At 41.4% G+C, this 6,412-nt stretch overlaps 1 pseudogene; it reads right to left on the reverse strand.

Moving 5' to 3' along the window:
* Positions 1–5,199: 5,199 nt before the first annotated feature.
* The window catches only part of LOC108528719 (26S protease regulatory subunit 10B-like), a 2,351-nt pseudogene continuing 1,138 nt past the window's right edge, over positions 5,200–6,412 (reverse strand).

The raw sequence follows: 6,412 nt of genomic DNA on the forward strand, positions 1-6,412 counted from the left end.
GACAATCTGTTCCCATCCTACTCTCCAAGCTTTACTTCCCATTACTCTTTCCACATTCTCTGTGCTGTGAATACTTTTTCATCATGTTCCAAGGAGCAGCAGGCAGGTCGGTTTTATTCCCTGCATCCCTCACTCCTCTACCACTGCCTGGCATATTGTAGGTGTTCAAAATAAATACCAATGGGATAAATGAAGGAGCCAGCCCTTCCTTCTTCAGGTTCTGGGTCTTTGCTCACACTGAAGGTTTCTTTCCCCTTTTCTACCTGTGGAGATCTGCTTGGAAATGCTCACTCATTTTCTAGGAACAAAGGCCCTCATTCTCTTCTAAATTGCAGGTATACTTAATTTCTAACTTGGTCAGGGACTAGATCCACAAAATAATCAAAGCACAAAAGTTTATTGATCAGATGAACATAAAGGTGCCAGTGAGGTAGACAACTCCATTAGGAAGAGACCATTGAGGCTGCAGTTGATCACACATACATCATGAATTTTCATCTCCTCCTGGGGCCTTTATGGTCTCTTTGGGCTGCCATGCCAGAATATCACTGACTGGGTGGCTTAAACAACAGAAATTCATTTTCTCACAGTTCTGGAGTATGGAAATCCAAGATCAAGAGGCTGTCAGGCTTGGTTTCTGGTGAAGCCTCTCTTCCTGGCTGACAGACAGCCTCCTTCTTGCTTTGTCCTCACATGGCCTTTCTTCTGTGCACCTGCACCCTCACTGTCTCTTCCTATTCTTATGTGAACACCAGTCCTATTGGATTTGAATTAGGGCTCCACCCTTACGGTCTCATTTAACCTTAATTACCTCTTTAAAGGCCTTGTCTACAAATACAGTCCCATTGAGGGTTAGGGCATCAACACAGGAATCTGGGGAGTAGAGGAACACAATTGAGCCCATAATTGAGCCCTTTCACTTTTATCCTTGTTGCCACTGAGTCCAGCTCCTGAAGCTTGGATGGGATGTGGAGGGAGCACACGTGCTTTTCTCTCTCTTCCCTCCTCCCCAATCCCTTGTCTTTTCCTTCTTTGCATAATGAAGATATTCTAGAATTTTCAAATAAACAAGAAAACACAAAAGGTCTTTTGTGTTCATAAGAGCAGTTATGAAACTGGAGTATTGTGTTCCAATCTAGCTGTTCTCAGGTTCTCATGCAGAATGCTCCTTTTAAGATCTTCCTGCAGGGAGGAGAAGAAAATCTCTCCCACCCCCCTCACCCCTCCAACCTCCACCCCATCCTTGGAGGGAGGGGCAGTTGGTGACAAAGGAAAATTTGGCTCACACCCTGAGGAAAACATTTTACCACCTCCCACCTTAAATAAACAGCTCAGCTCTAAAGCGCTACTTTCTTATAGTCTCTTTCTTGGCCTTTGCCATTTTCCACCTTCCGTGTTAGTTATTTGAATACATTTCTAATCACACTCATTACACCATAAACTTCTTGAGGGAAGGGGACTATCCAGAGGTAACATACATGTGAACGAGTTAAAGGATAAGGGATGTGTGAATGAGAGACAATGTTATGTGCACCTTAACAATCTTTTGGGGGGACTGGTACTGCCACCCTAAAATCCAGGCTGATTTCCTTCAGCCCTTCCCCATGTTCTTGCCCCCTTCCCTAGCAGCACTTGGTATATGCTTAAGGAATAGAATGATTAGGAAGGGGTTGGTTGCAAGTCACTAAAGCCAACAAAACAGTGGCTTAAAGACAGAGGCTTATTTTTCTTATGTAACACAAAGTCTGGAAGTAGGTGTCTGCTGGCTTTCAGTCAGCTGTTAGATGTCAGAGCCAACAATTTCATGTTTCCTTGGCAGCTTTATGGATATGTTGCCTCCTGGATGCAAGACAGTTGATGCGAGTCCATAGTTCTTGTTCGTTTAAAGACAGGAGGAGGGGAGAGGAGGGTCAGGGAGAAGGAATGGGGAAGGGGAAAGAGCCTACATTAGCTCTTTAAATGAAGAAAGCAAATCTGCCCTAGAAGCCTCCCCTCCCCCACAGTTCTGCTTGCTTCTCATTAGGGAGAATTGGGTTATGTGAGCATTCAGTGGCCTAAAGAGGTTGAAAAGTGAGGGTTTTGCGGGGAGTTGGTCATATATCTCCCTAAAACACATTGAGGTTCTATTAGCAAGAAGAAAGGAGTAATTACTATTGAATAGTCAAAGCTGGTACCTATCACATAAAATACAAACACAGTTGAATGTTAGCTTAATAAGAATAATTAAAGACCAAGACTATTATAAGAAAATGAATCAGAGCTTTTAAAGTCCCATATATAAGTAAATAATGAAAGGATAATTATATTTTGAAGTGATATACTTCACTTCTCACAGTTTTACCTGATCTGCACATTTGTTCACTCTCTCCCCTGTATTGTAATTTACAATGTATTTATCTACCCCTCCTACAAGATTCATAAACTCCCTGATGAGGGTTTACCTGCAAATTCCCCATGGCTTCTAATTCATTGCCTTGCTGTTAGCAGGCACTTAAATATGTTAATTGTGTAAAAGGAGACCCCAAGGTTACATAACCCTGTTTATAATTCATGGTTTTACATGACACGACAAATTGCACCAATTAGACAAATATGCTCATTTAATTACGTTCCTTTGTCTCAAAACCAGCACTGAAGCCCAAACCTCAGCCAACTGTCTCCAGTGCATGTCTTTGGTCATATGGGAACAGCTGAGGTTGTGTGGATGGCTCAAAGCAACTTCTCTCTGTGACTAGAAAAACAACTTAAAACATCTTCCTCTTGTAGGACAGTGCATGGAGTCTCTCACTTTGTTTAAGGCTGATTCTAAAGTCCCCAACTCAGTGACAGTGACAGTCGACATTATTCGTAATGTCATAATTTTAGGAGTATCTCTCAGATTACTCCTAAAATACAACATGCTTTGTTTTGTGTGTACAAACCTGCATATATATACACATATGTATATGTGTATATATATGCAGATTTATCTCTCCTTTAATGTTTACACCTGAAATTAATAGAATTATTCATACTATTTAAAATGTTACTCTTGTCTTTCTTGTAATCTCTCTCTTCCTCCCTGTGTTCAAAGTGTGAATAGTTGAATTCTGGTGAGTTAAACCTGGGCTATGTGACCCCACTGTGGTATCCTCACTCTGAATGAAAAACTGCATTAAAAGATGAGTGAAAATAACAAGCAGGGCCTTGTCACTCTGCCCTGTCTTTGCATACACGCCAAACTTTCTGAATTTACATGCCCTTGGCAAAGAGATAACTACAGCATTCCGCTTGAAACAAACATTTTCTGGCAAAGGCATGTTCAGTGTCAGGGCCCATTTTGATTTTTCATCAACAGCAAAATATTATTCACCCAAGGAATCCAATCATCCCAGTAAACTGAAATTCTTTTTGTTTGTTTCAGGACTGTAGTTCTGGCCCAGTATTTCCAAATGCTTCATAAATAAGTGTCCAAGCGTTCACTACCAAAATATTTCCCAGCATATTTCTGACATTTTTTGGGATTTTCTAGAGAAAAGATTGTACTGGCTCCTAGGGAGACATTTAATTCCTTTAGCTTCTGTCTTTCATATTTAAAGGCAACTCTACCCTCCTCCATCCCTGGCATATGTGGTAGCCATGGTAGGTCTGTTGGGTCCACCCACATCTTCTTACCACACAGATCCTTCACTGCTGGGTGCCCCTGAGGCTGTGGAATCCAGGGAAGGCTGGAAATTCTTTTGTACCCGGGGAGTCTAACCAAGCATATTTTTGCTGCTTGAACCCAAGACTTTGCTGTTCTTAGCAGTGGGCTTTCTTGCTTGACGGGAGGCTGGGATCAGGCATGACAGGAAAGGCCAGCCCTGTTCAGCTCCTGGTTCCTCCTATTCACTGCAGAGTAGCCTCAGCATTTCTGAACTTTCATTCATTCACAGGCTTGCAAATCTCTACACCATGTTAGTTATTAACCGCCTTGCAAGGGTCACAGGCACAGCACAAGGAACCCTCTAAAGGGTTTAATCTAACCTAAAGAGATGAAACACCAAACGTTTATATTCACTTGATTTCCACTATCCCAACTACGGCTGCAAACATTTTATTTGTAATGACTCAGTGAGAAACTTGCCCCACTACATCTTTGGAAAAAGAATGGGTAACTTGTCAGGTATCAACTTCTTTTAACTTTTGTTTTTTAATACTTCAAAGTATGCAGAAAAAATGTGAACATGCAGCAAATGCTCTAAATAGCAAATGATTAAGGGCTAAGAAAAGAGTCTTAAAAATGAAATTGAAACATGGGACTCTTTGACTAAACCTTTTACACAGTGAAAAGGAGCCATTTCATGTGTGAGACTGTTTTGACCTTTTCTCATTTATGAATCATCTCTAGATGAGTGGTTTTGTTTCATCAAACAAAACCTTTGAAGTTCCACCCATGGTAGACTATCACATCTCCTCATTCAGGCAACTTGGAAAGGATGTGGCCAGGGCAGAAACCAAGGATACAGGGATTTCAGCTTGTGGATAATAAGGGTGATTTATGCAATTTAGGGTGATTGAGTCTGCAAATTGCCATCTCTTTTCCATTCAAATGTGATCAACACAACTCTCAAAGAATCTCAAAGTCAGATTAGAGAAGCGGGAATCTGGGGGACTTAGTCCTCCCTCTTTCCTCTGCTCGAAAGTGCTTTCCCAGGTACCAATCGGCAACTGACTTTTGGTCTCCTTGCTTTGTTACTCTGATTACAAACACACACCCCCAGCCCTGACTCCCGTCACAGAGGTACCCATCATTACCTGACATTGTATTATTTTTTCATTTATTTATTTTTGTAGATCTGAATCAAACAGATCTTATTCAACTTTTTAGAATGAGGAAAACAAATGATATAAAATAAGTCATAAAAAATGCTTTCTTATCCTACTACCTTAAACCATTTTCAATTTCTTATAAAATGCTCACCTAGCAAATATGAAAAGCTTCAACACATTCTTCTTTTGTAACTTCTGCTGCAATAAATGAGATATTAGCAAACATACAAACTTCTTCCATATCAACTGTAAAAGTTGGATTACTGAATTATTATATTAATTTGTATGATGTTACTCATATTTTTATTCATACACTTTTAATGAGATCATTGGCAATACATATATTATTTTCTTTAACTTCATTTTCACAATACGCCAACGTCTGTTATATAGCCATCAAAAAGTAAATTACACAGGTTTATAGTCCAATTTAAGCTCTAGCGTCTTAGAATCAGCCACTTTCTAACCTTTCATGAAGCCTTCCTGTTTTGCAAAACCGTGATCAGCATGAATTGCAAACATACCTGCTTCAGTACAAACATTTCTCAGGTCTCCTCCACTAAAGTCATCTGAAAACTTCACAATTGCTCCATAATCAATTTCACCATGCTTTGTAATGGGACTTGCATGGATTTTCAATATGTCTAACCTTGCTTGTTCGTTTGGCAAATCAATATGTATTTTTTTTTCTATCTAATCTTCCTGGATGCAGCAAAGCAAGATCCAGTGTATTTGGTCTGTTGGTAGCCATGAATATTTTAACTCTATGCAGAGTATCAAATCCATCCATTTGATTCAGTAACTCCATTAAAGTTATCTGAATCTCTTTGTCAGCTGAAGTATCCTTGGAAAACTGACAACCATCAATAGCATCTATTGCATCCATAAAAATGATGCATGGTGGATGGTCCCTGGCATAATTAAACATTTCTCTGATCCAATGAGCACTTTCACCAGCGTACTTGTCTACAATAGGACGAGATACAACCTTTAAGAAATTGCAGTCCTGGCCAGGCATGGTGGCTTACACCTGTAATCCCAACACTGTGGGAGGCCAAGGCAGGTGGACCTGGATACCATGGTGAAACCCCATCTCTACAGAAGATACAAAAATTAGCTGGGAAACTGGGTGTGGTGGCTCACACCTGTAATTCCAGCACTTTGGGAGGCCAAGGTGGGTGGATTACCTGAGGTCAGGAATTCAAGACCAGCCTGGCCAACGTGGTGAAATTCTGTCTGTACTAAAAATACGAAAATTAGCCAGGCATGGGGGTGCATGCCTGTAATCCCAGCTACTCAGAAGGCTGAGGCAGGAGAATCGCTTGAACGCAGAAGGCGTAGGTTACAGCGAACCAAGATCATGCCACTGCACTCCAGCCTGGGCAACAGATGAGACTCCGTCTCAAAATAAATAAATATGCCGGGCGCGGTGGCTCAAGCCTGTAATCCCAGCACTTTGGGAGGCCGAGACGGGCGGATCACGAGGTCAGGAGTTCGAGACCATCCTGGCTAACACGGTGAAACCCCGTCCCTACTAAAAAATCCAAAAAGCTAGCCGGGCGAGGTGGCGGGCGCCTGTAGTCCCAGCTACTCGGAGGCTGAGGCAGGAGAATGGCATAAA

This window comes from Rhinopithecus bieti, unplaced genomic scaffold (assembly GCF_001698545.2).
Source record: "Rhinopithecus bieti isolate Rb0 unplaced genomic scaffold, ASM169854v2 scaffold_5613, whole genome shotgun sequence".
NCBI lineage: Eukaryota > Metazoa > Chordata > Mammalia > Primates > Cercopithecidae > Rhinopithecus > Rhinopithecus bieti.